Here is a 21802-nt window from a genome sequence, read left to right on the forward strand (position 1 = left end):
TAGTCCAAACCCTCATTCAATTATACCTATCATGCCTTGGTTAAAGTATAGAACTTCAGGTATTGTATGGACTCCTTGGAGTGGTTAAAGGAAGGAATAATGAAAGAACAGGGAGGCTAATGTTTAGGCTAAAGAGGGAGAAGAGAATGATTTGATGATCAAGCTTGTTGATGATTGGAAAAGAGGTGATATGACCTCTATTTATAGAGAAAAAAAGAAGGGTCGAAGAATTAAGATAAGATCCGAATTCAATCGGAATAAAACTCGATAGACTGTAATTTTTGCGATTTTTGTTTTTATCATATCTTTTGATCCAGAAATTGGAATAAGATGAAAAAGATATCGTTGGAAAGATATTGAAGTCGAATTTATAACCCAATTAAAATCAGATTAAAATATTTTATAGAATAAAAGATATGGCCGAAATAGTGAGACGGTGTCAGTTTTGGATAGAGTTTGATATTTTATTCATATCTTTTCCGTTATATCTCGGAATTGATATTATAATATATCATTGGAAAGATAATTTCAAGAGCTATCCAAATATATAAAATTTGGATAAAAACTATGAGGCACGAAAATAATATCTTTCTATCTTTGAATGTCTTTCAATTCGAATAAAATTAGGACTTTTAAAAAAAGGAGTTTTTATTCAATTTCAAACTCTTTAATCTTATCTTTTCGATCAAAAAGGATAATTAGGATCTTTTAAAAACTTATACTTCCTCCGTTCTTTTATTATTGCACCAATTGCCTTTTTAGGAAGTTTCACAAATATTGCACCATTTCCTCTTTAGGAAAAAATTATTTGTGTTCACACTACAAATACCCAACATACCCTTGATTTTTCACACAACTTTTTAATTTATCAATATGTCACATGGGCAATTTTGTATTTTTACCTTTCTCTCTCTTACTTTTTTCCACTATCAAAATATTTATACCCAACCCCTATGGTGCAATAATAAAAAAACGGAGGAAGTAGAAGTTTCTAATTTATCCTAATTGGTTTAGGAATGAGATTAAATAATTTAGGCCCTCCACATGATCATTGGGTCGTAGGTAAGGTGGACTTAAGTTCGGTTTGGGCTCGGCTTAATATTTTGGCCATAACTTATTCGTTATAACTCGGATTTGGGCTTATAATATATCGTTGGAAAGCTTTTTTCAAGCCCCATCCAATTATTAAATCATTGGACCCAGATAATGGAACAAAATAAACTGGATTAAACGTTTTTATAAAAAGGACATGAAATGAATGATTTTAAAGGACACGAAATGAATTATTTTGGGTTTAAAGGCATGAAAAGAGGAAAATAAGTTATGGTTTGGGGAAATGGGCTAGAAGTTGGGTTGGTTTATGAAATGAAAATATGGATTTAAGCACTCCAAGATTAAATACTCAATCCGACCAATAATGGCGGTGAAAGGTTGTTCATCATCGGGTTTGATTTTGGAGAGACATTTTTAGGTGTCTACAGCGAGGCTTCGACTTTGGGGTGGTTTCAAGGGCGGGGCTGGTGAAGGGCGATATTCTGGTCAAATTTCTGTGGAAAAGGGTGGTTTCAGTGGTGGGGTAGGAGGAGGAGTGGTGGTCGGAGAGGCTAAGGTTGGGTAATGGGGTGGCTGTTATGGATTAGTTTAATTTTTCTTTTTTTTTTGTTTTTTTTTTAAAAAAATATTTTTGAACCACTCATATGTCGACACGTGTCAAGTAACCTACAATAATAGGTTGTTGACTTTTGTTGACCGGTTTGGGATCGTTGGAAGAAAACAGAGTTGAAAGTTGGGATTGTTGCAGAATAATCAAAAGTTGGGATTATTCAAAGTAAATGAGCCAAAGTTGGGATTATTAAAGTGTATTTTTCCTATTTTATATTATTTCAATCAATAATTAGGGTACGGTATAGGCAATAACAACGGAATTTATTGTCTGAACACAATTATAGGTTAATTATTATCTTTAATTTAGCATTGTAGATGTTTCAATTTCTCAATTGAATATTAAAATTAGGGGGTAAAAAAGTAAAGTTAGGCTTTTACGAAATTGGGGGCCGAATTTGGTGCAATTGAATTGTACTACCCGATTTAGGGTTAATGTAGAGACAATTTTATTGGTTTATGAGTTTTTGAATGGAAACTAGTTATTGGCCCGAGCGATACCCAGGTACATGGTAAATTTATAAGTTTGATCAGAATAAATAAAAAGGGTTAATGCTAAAAAATATTAATTAGTGAGTAAAAAATATAATAATCTATATTATCTTTCATTAATTTATATAGTAATAAAATACGTCAAATTTAATATGAAGGTTATACATTTGAAGAGTATTTCAAGTAAATTAAACATTACTATTAAAGTTACAGCAATGAAGAGTTTTTCAAATTAATTACACATTACTACAATTCAATGCACTGAGAGAAAAGTGATACACATAAGATGACATGTGTAAGGAGGGTGATCCCATCGTGGGGGTCCTTCCTTAGATGCCCATGGACACTTAAAAGCCTAGGACTTTACACTTGTTCGGGTGTATTAGGATTTGAATTCCTGATTATTTGGGAGACCTTGAATTAGAAATGATACTCTCATCACGCTTTTTTGTAAGAAACAAGTAGGAGTCGCCAATGAGTTTTAGGGAAACTCATAAACCTCGTTCATTCCTTTCTTCCATGTGGAGTTCATGGAATAATTAGCACGAATCGTAAGTTTACCCATGCTCAAATTGGTCTACATAAACCAGAAATGAGTTCGGGAGCGAGGGTACTAAAATAACGTTCCTTTTAGGAAGGAATTGCTATTCTAGCCCTAGTACGACCTCTACTAGATCTTCCTTTTGTTGAAATTTTATTACCAAACAATATATGCATCGCGATACCTAAAACTAAGTTAGTTGATTTTATTTACACACGTTAATTCACGTAGGAATTACATTGCAACGTCGTTATTCTTTATTTAATCAAATTCGTGAAAAGAACAAGAAAATAAACAATATTCGCCTTAGCTTAAGTGATCAACCAACAATTAACTATCCAATTCTAATCTTTATTTAATGCAAGATACTATGTGACCTTTAAAGACGATCAAACAACACTAATTAATTAATTAAGGTTCCTTTAAACAAGAAAATAAATGTGATTTATCTAAGTGCTCGGGAATTTACCACTTCTGTTTGCTAGATCTCCGTTTAGAACACTTATGGACACTTTCTTGTTGGGGAACCTCGACCGTAGTAACAAAATATCAAGGGGTGAGTGTTTAGGACAAGAGGGTTTAGGTAGCACAAGTTCACAAGTATTTCGCCAGAGTTTTAGATTATTTTCTGTGTGTTTAAGCCTCGGATTAAGCCTCTATTTATTGGGAATGAGTAGGTTTAGGGTTTTGAACATTCTGCTGAAGCAAGTGTCGCGCGCAACAGGATTAGTTGCGCGCGACATACTAGCGCAAGTGATTTAGTTGCGCAGCTATGGGCAGCGCAATTGATTTTCTTGCGCACGGCATTATGTTAAGATTCGATTTTATATTTCTATAAAATTCTGAATCTTCCGTGAGCGTATCTCTGGAGGTTACGATAAGTGACGCGCACAACAGAATTAGTTGCGCGCTCCTGCCTAGCGCGACTGATTGAGATGCGCGCGGATTTTTCTGCGTCAGCATTAAAATTTAATCTAGGCGCTCCTAAATTCGTCATTATTGGGTTTTAAGCACGGGCTTAAGCCTAAGATTGATCGGATTTAGTTAATTGGACCTCGTTTTAGCTTTGTTTATTTAGTTTGGGCTAATTTTTGTGTTTTGTGGCTTAACCAGTTATCCATAAGCATTCTCCACTTCAATATAACACGAAATTCGGCTTCTTCGATACGGTAGGTTGTTTCTTAGTCTTCCTAGAAATAGGGGAACGAGCTAAGAACACAAAATAACCTAACAAAGAACGAAGAGTTAAAGGACACGCCACCCAATCACTATCACAGACACTGTCAAGTGTAAATCCTTCATAGGTCACAACAAGATGCTTTGTCCCGAACTACCCTTAAGGTAGCTAGCATAAGACACGAATGGCCGCATCCCAATGAGAAACATGTGTTTCATTCAAAAATTGTGCCGAAACATGCACTGAATATCCCAACTTAGGTCGAGTGACTGACAAATAAACCAAACGTCTAACCAATTGACGATACTGTTCCGGTTGATCAAACGGCTTCACTCAAAGCATGAGCAAGACGATGGTTCTGCTTTATCGGAGTGATAATAGGTTTGCAACCCAACATTCCTGCCTCAGTCAAGATATTCAAATCAAACTTTCGTTGAGAAAGAAAGATACCCTTAATTTGGACTACGTGTAACCTCAATGCCTAAGAAAAACTTCAGCAAACCCAAATCCTTCATATAGAAGCATTTGCACAAATATACATAGAACAACAACATCATGAGAGGAGCCTGCAATAATAAAATCATCGACATAGACAAGAACATGCAAAGAAACACTGCCCTGTTTATAACTAAACAGTGAGTAATTAACATATGAGTTTTTAAACCCAAAACCTCGTAGGGCACTAGACAACTTTGAAAATCACTGTCTCGGGGCTTGTTTCAAGCCCTTAAAGACTTTCGTAACCTGCAAACTTTGTTAGCTATCGGAGTACCGTACCCAAGAGGAAACTGCATATACACCTCTTCAACAAAGTCACCATGAAGAAATGCATTATGAACATCCATCTGATGTAACACCCAATTCAAAGACACATCAACAGCTAGAAGAAGACGTACCGTACCCATTTTTTGCAACAGGAACAAACGTCTCATTATAATCAACACCACCAACCTGTCAATTGCCATGAACAACTAAACAAGCCTTGAGAAGTTCCACCTTTGACTGGTCGGTGTACTTGACTTTGTACACCTAACCATTACTGATTGCCCTTTTTGCCGAGAGGAAGATCCTCAACGATCCATGTGCCATTACGCTTTAGATATCATCTTGCATCACCTTACGCTAACCGACATCTTTAATCACCTCTTTGAAAGAAGACGGTTCCTTTCCCTTAGTGATCGTCGCCAAAAAACACCTATGCCTCATAGAAAATCGATTATATTCAATATGACAAGCTATAGGAAAAAGTTTACCTGAAGAAAGAGGTCGAGGAGGGACAATATTTGATGAAGTGGGGTCTACATTTTTAAAAATGACGGTATTGGTGACATAATGCCGATGCCACGAAGGAGGACGTTTCTCACGATGACCACGACCCAAATTATCCGACGAACTACCCCTCAAATTCAACGGCGATATAACAATATATTCATCAACAATATCTTGCTCAAGAATCGTACTTGATCTAGGGCTTGAGTTAGCCTTGTTAGAAACGCCAAAGCTACCACCAATCGGCTGCTCAAGACCCTCGGAAGTGGCCTTTGACTGCAGCTCGCTGTAGTTAGAAAGAGCCTGCTCACGCTGCTGGGCAGTGGGCATCGCGGCATGCTTGTGATCTGGCATCTGCTACCGCAGGTGGGCTACGGTCTGGTCTGTTTTGGGTTGGGATAGTAGCTCCACAGGCTGCTCTGTAGCTAGACTGCGGTCTAGCTCTGTCCTCTACGGCTGGGTTGCAGTGTCATCTGTTTCGGAGGGTGTTTGCAGGACACGGACATCTTGTGACCCCCCTAACACCATCCTTATCATATTTACAAATATGTGGAGAAAACGGCTTAGCCTTTCGTATTAATATTAATCTCTCTCTCTCTCTCTCTCTCTCTCTCTCACACACACACACACACACACACACACACGTATTTATATACACACACAACAAGACCTAACTTACCTAAAATTCCTTGCCAATGATACAATATTAATAAATATAACTAAACAACCAACTCTAATAGTCCACATCACATCTCTCACGGCTTTTCCGCCAACTTAAACAAAAATCGTACGGATAAAAGGTGAAATTAAGGGATTGGTCAGTCCTAAAGGATAGGTAGTGGTGACCAATTCACCTTAAAATTAACTATTCCGGGAGATTGCCACTGTCGAGAGAGAGAGAGAGAGAGAGAGAGAGAGAGAGAGAGAGAGAAGTGATTTGAGACTTGCCCCTAGCTAACGAACGTTTGTCAGTAGAGTAAGGGAATGTTCTTATCAGATTATTTTCATTTTAGTTTAGTTTAGTTCAGTTCAGCTCTAATTAGTTCAGTTCAGTTCAGCTCTAATAAGTTCAGTTCAGTTCAGCTCTAATAAGTTCAGTTCAGTTCAGTTCAGCACCTGATTTCCTTCTCTTCTAAAATATTCAGTTCAGTTCAGTTCAACTCTAATAAGTTCAGTTCAGTTATTTTCAGCTCATTTCAGTCAATGAGAACATGCCCTAATAACTTAACAACAGCCAAATAATTTTGTAGCTTTTACCAAAATGTCCCATATTAAATAAATGCAAAACCAAAATTGCGCATACGATTGACAAAATATGTTGATTATGAAGATCAACATGTATTTAGCCTTTTATAAGTAAATAGATGTCTATATTATTTCACTTTACCACTCATGAAATCTGTTATTTAAGAATTAATGATCACTCGAACACTCAATATTATGTTTGTAAAATAAATTACATCATCGTTTATTTGTACTTTTACGATCCATAAGCTACAACGTACAATACAACAATCATACTTCCGTTGTTTGTTTTTAATTGCTACACTTTCCTAGGTATTTTGAAAATTGTTAATTAGTTGCAACACTCATTATTTTTTACATTTCTTCCTCTCTATCTCCCTCCTACCCACATAGGTCCCTCTTATTTTTCACTCTATCTCTCACCTCTTAAAAAATTGTCTAGGAGACCTAAAAAAGAAAAGTGTAGCATGCAACTAAAATAACGGAAGGACGCATTAGATTGAGTTTTTTTTTTTTTTTTTTTTTTTTTTTTTTTTTTTTTGTTGTTGTTGTTGTTGTTGTTGTTGTTGTTGTTGGGAAAATCATATTAATTATATCTTTAAGGCCCTATTTTTCTTCACATTATTTTTATTGAAACTAAAATAATATTACGGAAAGTATATATATATATATATATATATATATATATATATATATATTTCTAAACTTAAATCATTTTTACTTAGGTGACAAATAAGTTTATTATGACACATATGATACTAAATAAGGGCCTGTTCTGATTGGCTTAACTAAGCTGAACTCAACTGAACTGAACTTATTGGAGCTGAACATAGGACTTTAGATACTATAAGCGGAATTGCATAAATCATATTCATAAGCATCTAAACACCAAGATCAATGCATAACACATAAAGAACAATTAATAATACCTTTGAAGCGTGAATCCACTAACAATCGAGCAAGAACAAACGGGAGACAAAGAACCCCAAACGCGATTCCTCTACTTGGTCCACGAGCACGGATTAAACCTCCACTAATGCTAGTTAGTTGTAATTGAACCCTTCAATTGACCTTCTACGGAAAAGAGAAAACAACGAACTAACCACGAACCACCACATGCGCCACCAAAGGTGGCCGGCCGTATGAACGAGGGAGGAGAGAGAGAGCCGTGAGTGAGAGATAATTAGGGTTTTGGGACTTGGTTGTTTGAGTTACAATTAACTAACTTGTCAATTATTGATTCATCTAAGTCATGGATCTTATTCATAGATCACATCTCTAAATAAGAGTCCATGTTAAGCCCAAACTGTAATACCCCGTATTTTTAAGTCGTTATTAAATATGGATTTTCCGGTATATTTTATCATACAAAATATTTATATGATAATTTTTTATTTTATGATGATTTTAATTATACGAGTCAAGTCAAAATTTTTCGTATAAAAAAAATAGATTTTCAACCGTTAATAAGTTGTACCCGATTCGGACTGACATAGTACAAAATTCGCCATTTCAATTCATATATTAGTACACTAGTACTACACAAAATTTGTACATCGATTGCCTAGCATAATACTTCAATATACATACATACATACATACATAGATACATACATACATACATACATACATACATATATATATATATATATATATATATATATATATATATATATATATTAAAAAAAAAAAATTTAGAGCATGTCGGCAAGAGGGGGAAAACCCACCCACTTGCCCACTTGCTTCCTCCATTAATGGTGAAGGGTGAAATAGTGTCAAGAATGCTTTATAAATAGCCATACACATATGACTACTTCACTCCATCTTCTTCTCTAAAATCCTCTTCATACTTCTTCCTCCAACTAGCTTCTCCCCTCTACACCACCCTCCCATAGCCGAGCACCACCAGTCGACAACCCACCGACCACCACAAGAGCAGCCCCCTCCTTCCTTGTATTGCACCGTAAGCCATACACTTCTTTCTCTAGTACTACTACTACTACTTCTTCTTCTTATTATTACTACTACTACTACTATTATTATTATCATTGTTGTTGTTGTTGTAAGTATTGTAGTTGTTGCTGTTGATATTTTGCTACTACTACTACCTACGTACTACTATTACTACCTTTCCATTTATTATTATTATTATTATTATTATTATTATTATTGTTATTGATGTTAGTATTGTAGTTGTTGCTGCTGAGTTGCTACTACTACAATTACTACTATCATACTACTACTTACCTACGTATCACTACTACTACTCTTATTATTACTAATAGCATAATTATTATTATTATTATTATTATTATTATTATTATTATTATTATTATTATTATTATTATTATTATTATTATTACGGATATTTAAAGATTATTTTATAAATACAAGTGTTAATAAATTGGTCATGCACAACAAGTCAAAGTCGGTATTTTAAGTCTTCGTGTCTATAGATTGGAAAGTATTTGATTAGGATTATTGGTTTGTTATAGGAGGAATTTCGGGTTTGAAATTAGGAGCTCCATAATTGCATGTGTGCAAAGATCGAGGTACGTACATGTGGCTAGATCTTTTAAAAAGTGGCTTTTATATGCAACGTGTTTCACATGTTAAGTGATTTCGAACCATGTTTAAATAACTGTGAAATATATTTCGGTGAACCATGTTTTAATCGTTTAATCTCAAATATTAAAATATTTTATATGGTTGGTTATAAACTTGTACTGATATTCAAGATGTTTTTTTTTTAAAAAAAGGAGTTTTATTATTTATATTATCCCGAGTATGGGATATTGGAAAGTTTATTTAACAGGATTTATTCCTTGGATCTTTGGATTTTCAACTCCCACTATGCGGAGTAAGTTGAAGACTATGGACTTTGTATGACCTAGTCTCTCCCCTTGATAGAACTATGTAAAGGAGTTACTAGCTTGGGGGGTGTGCACACTTAGATGAGAAAATGATTTATGAAAATATGGACTGATCCATCCTATTCGGAATTTTCTTTGAAAAGTTGGTTATTTCGGAAATTGGTTCTTTTGACAAGTTTTTATACATGAATTTATATTCAGGAATGGTTTGGATAAATTATGATTTATCAAAGTTAAATCTTTTTGAAAGCATTTTTAATTAATTAAATTGATTTTACATGTCTAGCATTTGTATGTACTTAGCATTTTGGCTAATACGTATTTGTTTTGTTTTGGCTTGACCCTACTTATCATTTTGATAAGTAGATAGGTGATGGCGATCGGACAACGTGAACTATATGATGCATTGGGAATGATAGGCGGTGATCACCTAGTTTAATTTAGTAAACATAGTATTAGTGGTGTAGTTACTTTGAAAATGTATCAAACTATTATTACTACTATTATTATCATTAATGAAAGTTAAGTACTATTTTCCGCTGCAAAACTCTGTTAAGCCTTACGTAATCACGTGGCGGTAATACTCCCATGTTACTCCCTAAAGTTGGATACTATTGTTAATATTAGAGAGTAATTTGGGGGTGTTACACAAACTCCCAATCTCAATCAAACTACTCTATCCCAACACTCTTTATGGTTTGTTATAATCTCATGAGGCCCATTAATGAACCTCTAACTTGTTTAACCCAATACTCTTGTTGTGTGACCTCATAGGATCCTTTCTAAAGGGATTTAGACTATTTGACTAGCCCAAATATCCTTTATCATATCTTGCAACAGACAATGACCACCCAAAAGAACGAACTTATTATCTCCATAATAGTGATCCATAATATATCTAGTAATTGCACTTATCGAAGGCATAAATCCTTCACTGAACTGAACTAAATTTTTTATAAGAGAAGGAAATTAAGATAAGAACTGAACTAAATTGAACTTAATTAACTTATTTAGAGCCTTCAATTCGTGTAAATAGGCTGGGTTTGAGTCGGGTTAGTGTGAGTCGGGTCATCTCGGGTCGGGTCAATATGGGTTAATGTCATAACATATGCGTGCAATGTCGGGTTCGGGTTAGGTCATGCTTGAGTCAGGTGATAACTTGTTATTTAATATGATTTTAGAGTGATTTCGAACCTTGTTTACTTGGTATATTGGCATTTTGGTTCACTTTTACCCTATTTTTGTTCAACTTTTGTGTATCCCTTGCTTCACGGGTTGTTAGTGTTTTTGTTGAGTTTTTAGGTTCAAAGACGACCATTTAAGGCATTTGGATGATAAACCGAGGTTAGAAGCCGAAACAATGGAGCAAAATCGAAGAAAAGTGAAGATAAAGGCCTTAGAGAGTCTGCACGGACGTGAAAAGTATAGCACGTCTGTGCAGGAGTGCCCCAGAACGACCAGAAGCTACTGCCTACTGCTTTCGTGACCTGCACGTCCGTGCAGAGTTTAGCACGTCCGTGCAGAGTTTAGCACGTCCGTGCAGGATGTTCAGCACGCCCGTGCCTGATCCTACACGTCCGTGCAGTTTGCTCAGCCCAAATCAGTTTCAAAACTGATTCTACTAAACAAGGCCTGCATCTGTGCCACATTTGGCACGTCCTGCAGGATGCCCAGGCCAAAATAGTACATTCTGCCTCTCTGCTTTCGGAGGTGCACGCTCGATCCTACCTTGGCACGTCCGTGCAGTTATGGCTGCACGTCCGTGCCAACCTCATCACGTCCGTGCTGACCTGTAGCCGTGTCCGACTCTTGTTTTCTCCGTCTTTTTTATTTGGGGGTCTTTATAAATAACCCCTTGAGCTCATTTGTACGACATCCAAGTTTTAGTGCTTCCTCTTAGTTTGAAATTGTAGAAACACAAATATCCTCAAATCATTAGTTAGATTATAATTATTAGCTTGGAAATTTCATTCTCAATCATTGTAGAAGACAAGTTCCACCATTGTTATTCAAGTTCAAGCTTCTAGTAATTTTTTTCTCACTCTTCCATTTTAATTGCTTGATTGTTAATTTTCTTGCTTAATTCTTGTATGCTTAGATTGTCATTTAGCTTAACTTAGTTGATTCTTGTTCATGAGTTACTTGAAACCCTTAATTGCTTTAATCTCCATGGATTGTGAGTAGTCTAATTTTCTAGGGTTTGGGTAAAACCCTCAATGTAGTCACTAATTTCTTGTTACATGATGTGTTAATTTGGTAATTGTTGGGTGTTAATTAGTTGAGCTTGAGTGGTTTAATTGCTTAGTTCTTGTATATGGCCATTGCTAGAGCTATTATCTAAGCTTTCTCAACGAAGGATCGAGAGATGAACTTGAGTTAGCTCCCTTATGCTTAATTATCTTGAAATGCCATGAGAATAGGAATTTCCAGTCAAGGGAATGTTTTTGTCATCGTGATTATGCTTTAGCACTTGTTTTATGCTTTTTAACCACGAGAGTAGGTTGTATTCATGATTCAAGTAATCCCTCTAGCTTGAGAGAGTAGTTGGGTGCTTTAGATGACTTCCCCTATATTATCCCCTTAATTTGCCATTATTTGCTACTTGGTATTTGTGATTTGTGACAAAATTGAGTGGTATTTCCCGAGCCCTAGAACTCTCTAATTATTGTTAATCACCCCTTAGTATTAGTTGTTTTGAATTAGTACATGCTACATAAAACCAAACCAATTTCGACTTCATTTAGCTTGTTTAAACGGTAGTATCTCGGTGGTTGATTCAACACCTCTCTTGGTTTCGACCCTTTCTTACCCTTGCTATTAGCTAGTGAGACCAAGATAGGACTTTATCTTTGGTAGGATCGACGACGGCCTATCATCGGGTCACGTCGGGTCATACATCTTATCGGGTTTGGGTCGGGTCAGTAAAAGGTCGGGTTACATTCAGGTCGGGTGAAAAATAGGTCGGGTTAAATTTTGGACTTTACGAGTTTAAACAAGTTAGGGTCGTTCTCAGGCTCTAGTCGGGTTCGGTTCAAGTCAATTATTTACAGGTTATAATCAGGTCGGGTCATTCTCGGGTTCAAGTCGGGTTCGGTTCAAGTCAATATTTTGCGGGTTATAATCAAGTCGGGTCATTCTCGGGTTCGAGTCGGGTTCAATTCAAGTCAATAATTTGCGAAAAAACATGTTTCGTCCTTGAAATTCGTCCATAAAAACATGTTGTGAAACTAACCTCTTAAAATTCAAAGTGAAATATTGAAGGAATAGAGTTAGGATTCAATTTCCGTTCCAATACCAACATGAGATAACGACTATACAAATTGATTCAATAACAAGTCGGGTTGAATTTGGGTCGGGTCAATAACAAGTCGGGCTGATTCGGGTTGGGTTTGTAATAGGTGGGTTGAAATTCGAGTCGGGTTTGTAGCAGGTCGGGTTAAATTTAGGTCAGGTTAGGAACAGTTCGGGTTGAAATTCAAGTCGGGTTAGAAACGGGTTAGGTTGAATTTGGGTTTTGACGGGTTAAAACGGGTTTGGATCAATTTCGGTTCAGGTCAATAATTTACGGGTTACATTTGGGTCGGGTCGGGTCGTCTCTAGGTCGGTTAATGTTCGGGTTCGGGTCTCAAATACTCGGGTCAACTCAGGTCTAGAGTTGGTTTCAGGTTGGGTTAGGTCGGGTTCGGGTTACCATTTTTTTCGTGTTCAGACGGGTCGGATTAGGGTCGGTATTTCGGGTCGGGTCAGCTTTTGACAGCTCTAAACTTATTGGAGCTGAACTAAAAATAAGTTGAAGAGAACAGACCCTAAGCGAATTTTTGGATAATTTTTTTTAAAGATAATATCATTGTATAAAGTTTATCATGGTTATACTTCTAATATTTTTTATATATAAAATTAATCATTACTTATAAAAATAATACGAAGTATATCACATTATTTCATTCTTAATACAATGATTAAAGGAATAGTCTACGTTGTATTTATTTGGACAAAGTCTGCTCATTCTTTCCTCTTCCTCTCTTGAAATTTCAAACACTACGCATTGACGTGTTATCAAGCTTTGCCCAACGAAAGGTATGCCATTTAGATCATTAATTAACTTTTTTTTTTTTTTTTTTTTTTTTTTTTTTTTTTTTTTGTATACACTTTCTATGTCATATTCTCATATTCTTAATTGTTAGAATTATATTTATTATTTATTATAGAGTCAATTATTTCATTTTGAATAACAAGATTATGGATATATGACTGATTTTGCTTGTTTTATTATCTAATTCTTGTATTATCGAGTACGAAGTATTATACAAATTAAAGCAAGGTTAAACCTGTAAAAAGTACTCCTTACGTCTTAGTTGTTTTAATTGACTTTTTTGTAAGCTAATTGGCATTTGGCACTATGATGTTTCGAAGTATATAATATCACTTAACCTTGTCGTAGATCTACTCAGATTAGAAAAATTATAGGTAGTTGAACATAAAATGCTTAATTTGTGTCAAAACAACTTGAGTGATTTGTTTTTGTGATGCCATGCAAGTGGCATATATAGATGCATGACCGCATAATGCAAGGTACACACAATTTTTCAATTTTATTAAAAACAAGAAAAAATAATATTGGAAAATCCTCCTCACGAATCAATTGCGCGCATAACAAAGAATTCATAAGGTAAATCTCATTTTTGTTTGCGTGAGACCTACAAGTTGTTGAATTCAATAGACTAATTGTGTCAGGTGCTTCTATTGATTTCGAGCTATTAAGAAATTGTATTATTAATTATTGAAATAGTAGGATCAAATATTCAAATTAGGTCAAGTTTTATTGTAAAGTGATGTTCAAGTTTCTTTAAACATATATTGTGCAGTTGTGCACTTAAATTGTTATAACAAAAACGGCCATGTAAATTTTTTCCAACTTAAAGGCTTAAAGTCTACTTTGTTGAATGCGTGCTGAGTGAGCGATAAGATTATGAGGTCGGGTGAATTCCAGTCACCCTAACGAAAAAAAGAAAAAAAAAAGTAAAAATCTGTTAAGAAAAGTTGTTACATAAGTTCAAAGCAATTTTAATAAAGTTCCTAAATTTCCAATATGGTTCAATAAGATTAAAAACAAATTATAATAATGTCTAGTAAGTTTCTCTAATAAGGTCTAATATAATTTTACATAAGTAAAAAAATATGTATTAGGAATCAGCTCATCTCGTGCGCAAGTAGCCGCACTGTGTGACCTCTTGTAAAAGAACAAAGTAACCCTTATAACACTAACCAAGTAACCCCTGTAATACTAACCAAGTAACCTATATAACCTTTACCGAATAACTCTAAAAAAATTGACGAAGTAACCCCTACTAATTACCTTCACTTCCAACGTAACACCATCACCAGTCCACCACCACCCAGCTAACACACATGTGCTCCCACCCCTCTACCGCCCCACCGTAGAAAACTAGCCCTTTCAATTCCCGATCGACGAAAGCCACATTTTCCAACTCCTCTGCCAAAAATGAACCCCCCATTCCCCTATCACTAAAAACAACCCATCCACCACCAAAAACAGTCCCTCTATCACCAGTTTCACCACTAAAAGCTACCCACTCCGTATTCCCATCATCGAAAACAACCATTGGTGGTGGTCTCAATTGTGTTGGGGTGATGGTCAAAGGTTGGTGTTTAGGGTCAAACGTTGTATGGTGTTGATAGAATGATAGTCAAAAGCAAATAAATGTTAAAAAAATTATAAAAATACCACCTATTCATCAGGTCACTAGTCACATGAGACCACGAAAAGTGCCACCAAAAATTTAGACATTAAGAAGTCTGATAGTTGAATTAAGATTAATAAATCCAAACTATCCTTTCAATTTAGAAATGTCATAGGAATACTCTACCAACTAATCCACAATACTTGAGCACTTTCTTATCACATTGATGTATTGTGAGATATTTAATATAATGGTTTTAGAAAATAGTAATGAATTTTAAAAAGTCAAATTTTATTCAAAGTACAATAAGAAGAGATAAGAGTTGATATTTTATAATATGAAATGAGACACGTAATACCATCCTAATGTCAAAAAAAGCTTGTAAATAATGTCTTATAGAAAAAATGTATTAAAAAAATAAAATATTTGAAAACTCGAATATCATTTAAGTTAAAGTAATATATGCATCCTGAACTATCGTCCTTTGAATGTAGAGGGGGGAGGCGGAGGGAGGGATAACGAACCCAACCCCAAGTCGATCAATTGTCTATTTGGCATTCATGAAACTCAATTATCCCTCACTTGAGTCACTTCCCATTAGCTACTTTCTCTAGTCTCTACGATCCTAGCAACCGTATAGCTAGAAAATAAAAGAAAAATAACCCTATAAGATCCTAATAATTTATTTTTTTTTTTTTTTTTTTAACAAATCAGAGTCTTAGTCCCTGAAGCTGGCATCTTCATTAATGTGTCCTCCATGTTGTAACAATAATTAATAAAGGTAAGGTCAACAACAATTTTCGATCGTGCTTCTAAGTTCTAACAACTTTTTTTTTTTTGTTTAATTTTATTTATTTATTTTTTAAAAAAATTTAAATTTTTTTTTTCAATTTTTATGTTTTTTTTTTCAATTTTTTTGTTTATTTTTTGTTTTGTTTTGTTTTGGTTTTTTTTTTTTTTTTTTTTTTTTTTTTAAAAAAAAAACTTCTTTCCTCAATTATAATCATGATGGTATTGCATGTAAGATGGAATTCCAACAGCCGAGCTTCATTGCTTCTCACCCTTATAAGTGGTGTTGTGCGTTAATGTTAGAGATATGATATCATCAATATCGGAAAATATATATCATATCTCTAACAGTTACCCTATTTAAAGTAAATGTTATTAGATAACTCGGCTTATAATTGTTCCATCCAATTTTACTCAAACTTTGTTTCATCATATTAAACATGTTGTCCAAAAAGTTTTTATCTTAAAGCAGATTTATTATTCTCGTTTAATTATAATGATTTCATTACATTTTGTTTTCCTTAGGTGATTTTCAAACTTCATGGATAATAACAACTTTTACGACAATCATATCAGTTTCAACAACAATGAGATGAGATGCAATAGAGACCTAGTGACTCTATTAGATGGTACAAACCTACCCAATACAAACGTGGTTGAGGTTCCTAACATCGAATTGGACGATATTTTACAAGATTTGTTGAAAGAAATTGATACGAGTACGTGTAGTTTGAGCGAAAAAAGTAGCACTGATAACGACGATTCTGCTCCAATCAACACACACAAAAGCAAGAAAAGGAAGAGGAGAGGTCGAGAAGATAACAAAGAAGCTGTTCGAAGATACCGTGAAAAAGTTAAGGCGAAAGAAGCCTTACTAGAGGAAGAGATTCAAATGTTACAAGAATCGAATCAAGAGTTACTTAAGAGATTAGAAGGCGAAGGTGCATTGCAAGCTGAGATTTCGTGGCTTAAGTGTTTGCTCGTCGATATAAGAGGGAGGATCGAAGGGGAGACTAGCTCTTTTCGGTATGGTGGACAACCCTACACAAGTTGTTATGGTTATGATCATAGGTTGACATACGACGGGTGTTATGGCATTGGTGGAAGTAATGAGAATTCAAATTAATTCGATGATATATATGGTCATGGTCCTAATGGTAGAGAATTGAATTGAAGAAGCTTAATTCAAATTCGAGTTTAGCATTTGAACCAAAACACATTTCAAGCTCTTGAGGTGAATTGAATGTACTAACTTTGTATGGTTGAATTGGAAATGCAAGGACCAAAAGTTATTAGTCATGTAATTTTGTTGTTAGTAATCCTCCTTGGATTATTATAAAAACTAGCAAAACAATATTGTTACTGTATTTTTTTTCTTAAAAAAATTGATGTTGTATTTTAATTGATTGATCAAATTTTAAATCTTTGACTATATATTCTTTTATTGAAATAATCAATTTATCAATAAAAAGTCATACAACATTTATAAATATAATTTAAATTACCAAATGTATAGAAACAAATCAAACAAAAGTCTTCTTCATTGAAGCCACGATCGTTTAATAGTTCTTGCACAAGCCGTCGCATACATTGTTATTTGCTAGAATATAAAACTTTTTCGGAGATATGGCCTAACGATTCTTTGTAGGCAAGAGGAGGAATGTCATTTGATTTGTCCATTTGATCGTTTTTGAAAACTTGACAACCTTTGTAATCTCGCATGATTCTTTACCAACGAATTAATTATAGGGCAAAAGATGATATATACTCCCTCCGTTACGAATTACTCGCAACAATTACTAAAAATGGCTGGTACACATTACTTGCAACAAATTTATTTCTTTCCTTTTATAGTAAGTTTTTTTGTGTGATATTACAACATTGCCCTTACTTTTTTTTCCCTAAACACCCTAATTAAACTACTGATTTTATCTTTTTAACTTAAACCCTAACATTGATTTAATCACCTCCCATCTAAATTCTTCTTCATCACCACCACCACCATCACCTACTTTGGTAACAACCACCACCACCACCGATCGCTACTAACGCCGGAAATCACCGCCGTCGTCTTCTTCCTTGTCGACACCTTCATTTTCTCTCTCTTCCTCTTCTAAATCTGATTTTTTCTGGGTTCGTTGTGCATTTGGTGGATCGAATTTCTGGGTTTGGTGCTTGGTGGTTCGAATTTCAGGGTTTGGTGCTTGGTGGGTCGAATTTATGGGTTCGAATTTCAGGGTTAGGTGGTTCTGGGTTTGAATTTCGTGGGTGGTTCGTGGGTTCGAATTATTGGGTTTGAAGTCGTGGGTGGTCTCGTGGGTGGTGGGTTTCGGGGTTGTGGGTCTGGGTTCGTGGGTTAGGGGTTTCGGGGTGGGTTATGGTGGGTTGTAGTGGGTTCGGCGTTTGTGGGTCTGGGTTCGTGGTGGTGGGTTTCAGGGTTGTGGGTCTGGGTTCGTGGTGGTGGGTTTCGAGATTGTGGGTCTGGGTTCGTGGATTGTGGGTTTCGGGGTGGGTGGTAGTGGGTTGTAGTGGGTTCGGCGGCTTCGCGAAGGGTTCACAGGTGGTGGTGGTGCTGGGTTCGTTGGTGGTGGGCTGGGTGGTGGTGTTTTTTTGGTTGTGGTGGTTTCGTGGTTGTGGTGTTTGGTGTTTAGTTTTAGTTTATTTTTTTTTGTTGGATTAATACTAAGCACATCCCTTATTTTCCAATAATCACACTTAAGATATTTTGCCTAGGAGTCCGCAAACTCCCTCTTTGTTGCGAGTAACTCGTAACGGAGGGAGTATATATATATATATATATATATATATATATATATATATATATATATATATATATATATATATATATATATATATATATATATATAAACCCTAACCCATAATAATTCCCTAAGAGAAACCAACAACTACACAACAACTAATAACACTGTAACTTACCATATGATTATATATAAACCCTAACCCATAATAATTCCCTAAGAGAAACCAACAACTACACAACAACTAATAACACTGTAACTTACCATATGATGACTGTTACATCTATACTACTTGTGTAGATTTTTAAAACCAACAATGAAAATCTAAAGCAAATCAAAGAGCAAGAATGAGTTGAAAATAGTCTATTTTATAAAGAGATTAGGCAATTTTAAGTTAGGAACTATGTTCTAAGGGTTTTTTTCACAAAAATAAAAAAGCCTTTCTGAAAAAAACCTTGGAATATAAATACACTATATCATAATGATGAAATCCTCAAAAACTTATCATTTGGGATCTTGATCCGTCTTAGAATTAATTTTATTTTTTTGGCCAAACTTATATGTATAAGAGACCATGAACCTAAGAATATTTATATATAAATTTTTTTTTTTGAGAAACCACCTAGTAAAACTTAAATTTTGTGAAAAACTAGCTAATAAAAAAATATTGTAAGAAACTCGGGAATGATGGACCGCTACCCGAAATAGGTCACCTCGCCTAATACCAAGTGACGTCAGTTTTTTTTTATTATATTTAATTTAAGGTAAATAATAGTATTCAATAAATCAATAACAGTACTTGATAAATCAATAACAACACCTTGATTTAAAATAACAGTTTTAATAATACACTGAAAATTACTATAAATCGACTTAATAATTACTTACATGACTTTTATTGGTACTAGTTATCACTACTTTACTACTTATATCTTAAACAGATTACCATTTATATCTAATAACCCACCATGTTTCGCAATGTAAAATGTTTTAGTAGTACTTAGAGAGCTTTGACCAATACTTGTAATTAGTCGACAAAGGATCGGAACCTCCGGCGTTCTGATCTTCTGGCTTTACCAAGGTAGCTAACCCCAACCCTGTCTTCCTTAGATCAGACACAACACAAATCACATCTAATTCGTTTCCTACCTTATATCGTAGTCTCTACTCAAACAATCTCTATTGTATTTGTTATGGTACTTTTAAACATAAAAATAACGCATGTGTGACATAAGTTTTAAGAGGATAATGTTCCCTTTTGATGAAAGGAATTTTTTTTATTTAATATGAAAAGATTACAACACTCATTTCTTACAGAATTAAAAACAAAAAGTCTACACAGACATGACAAGAAATAGATTTTTTCTCTACTTTAAGAGAGATAGATCGGAGAACCAATTTGTCTCTTAGGGTGAGGATTTTCTCTAGAGAATTTTCTTGTTTTCAGAAATGCTCATAAAGCTCTAGCCAACTCACTTCAAGCCTTCCTTCAATTCACTTCTTTGCCTAACACCCTTTATATAGGGGAAGGCTCACAAAGGTCACCGACACTTTCTATGGTTTACAGAAAACCATGACTCAGCAAGTGAATATCGTTCACTGCTTTTCTAAAGATTCTTTAAAATAAATAAAATGTGATACAACAGTAAAATTAAATCAGAATACATTATTGCTGGTGTGAGCTGAGGACTTCATCATATCTTGTAGACCACTTAAACTTTCCCTACTATCTTCATAATGGACATACATTTGGTTTTCTTCTTCTATACCGAGATCCATCACACATTTAGCAGCATAGGATTCATCCCATGTGACAAAGATCTCCACTAAGTGCTCTTTCACTTCTAAGAAAAAACATCTCCCAGCTACAACTTGTTCAAGATAATCATACACAGATTCGCCATGTAATACTCATTCTTCTAAATAATTTCTTAATCATCCTGGTGCTACTATTGTGGTATTTCCCACATGTATTATGACTGGCGGTTCTTCCTTTATCGCTATGAACTTGTTAAGATACTGAGCAATATAGAAAAATCCATAAGTTCTTGCCTCCGTAGGATCTTTTACTCGTCTCTGCTGTATGTATATATATATTTATATATATATATGTATGTATGTATGTATGTATATGTATGTATGTATGTATGTATGTATGTATGTATGTATGTATGTATATATATATATATATATATATATATATATATATATATATATATATATATATATATAAGAAAAGATGTTATCTGGGAATTTTTTTAATCTTTTTCAGAATATGTTTTTGCAATATTATTTGTCCTGCTTTAATATCTAATCCTAGAAGCTAAATTTCTTGTTTACCATAAACACATTTATCTTTTCCAAGGATTATACTGTGCTCTGCACATCTTTGGGTTACTGCCTTAAGATCATTCATATGTTGTTCTAAATCTTTTGAGAATATTAAAATATCATCTATGTAAACCAAACAACAATGATTAATAAGTTCTCTAAAAATATTATCTATTCTTCTTTGAAAATATGTGAAGCATTTTTTAATCCAAAAGACATTACTAACCATTCATGTTGCCCTTGAGGGGCACTAAATGCAGTTAATGGAATGCTTTTTCTTCCATTTAATTTGCCAGTAGCCACTGATACAATCTATCTTAGAAAACCATGTGGCTCCTTGTATTCCATTAAATAACACAGTTTTATTAGGAATGTAATAGTCATCAAAGACAGTATTGTCATTAAGCTGTTTATAATCAATGTCCATTCTAGTTTTACCTTTTTTTTCTTCTGCATAATTCCTTACCATGAATGCTGGACTATTATGAGCACTTTTGCTATTCCTAATCAACTTTTTATTCAGCAACTCTTTTATTTGTTCATCAAATTCCAATATATCTTGATAAGTATAAACCATTTGTCTTACTCTAATAATCTTATTAGGATTTTTTAGAGTTGTCTTAGAAAATGCCTTATCCTTTTCCCAATGTTCTAATGGATTTATTGAATATAGTTTTACATATAATTTTTCTTGCTGCTTATTTATCTTTTTTTTTTTTAAAACAATGTTGCTTATTTATCTGATCTATTAAAGATAAATCACACTCAGAAATTCTAAGTGCAACCTCTCGTTGTGTAGGTGTAACCCTATCACCACGCTGGCTTGGCGCAAATTCCATAGTCTAATGAGTATAAGCCTTTGTTATTTTTTGTATAGGAACAGAATGACCATTAATTGTAAAGGTTATTTGATCAATGATTTGAGTGCATGGAGAGTATAACCTTTGAAAGTTATTTCCTAT

At 34.5% G+C, this 21802-nt stretch overlaps 1 long non-coding RNA gene across 1 annotated transcript; it reads left to right on the plus strand.

The window, feature by feature from the left end:
- Positions 1 to 8065: 8065 nt before the first annotated feature.
- On the plus strand, positions 8066 to 10011 carry LOC110737332. Its single transcript, XR_002514365.1, has 3 exons — positions 8066 to 8349; positions 8882 to 8938; positions 9626 to 10011. It is a non-coding gene; the product is annotated as an uncharacterized LOC110737332 (long non-coding RNA).
- Positions 10012 to 21802: the final 11791 nt, after the last annotated feature.

Source organism: Chenopodium quinoa, unplaced genomic scaffold (genome assembly GCF_001683475.1).
Source record: "Chenopodium quinoa cultivar QQ74 unplaced genomic scaffold, ASM168347v1, whole genome shotgun sequence".
NCBI lineage: Eukaryota > Viridiplantae > Streptophyta > Magnoliopsida > Caryophyllales > Amaranthaceae > Chenopodium > Chenopodium quinoa.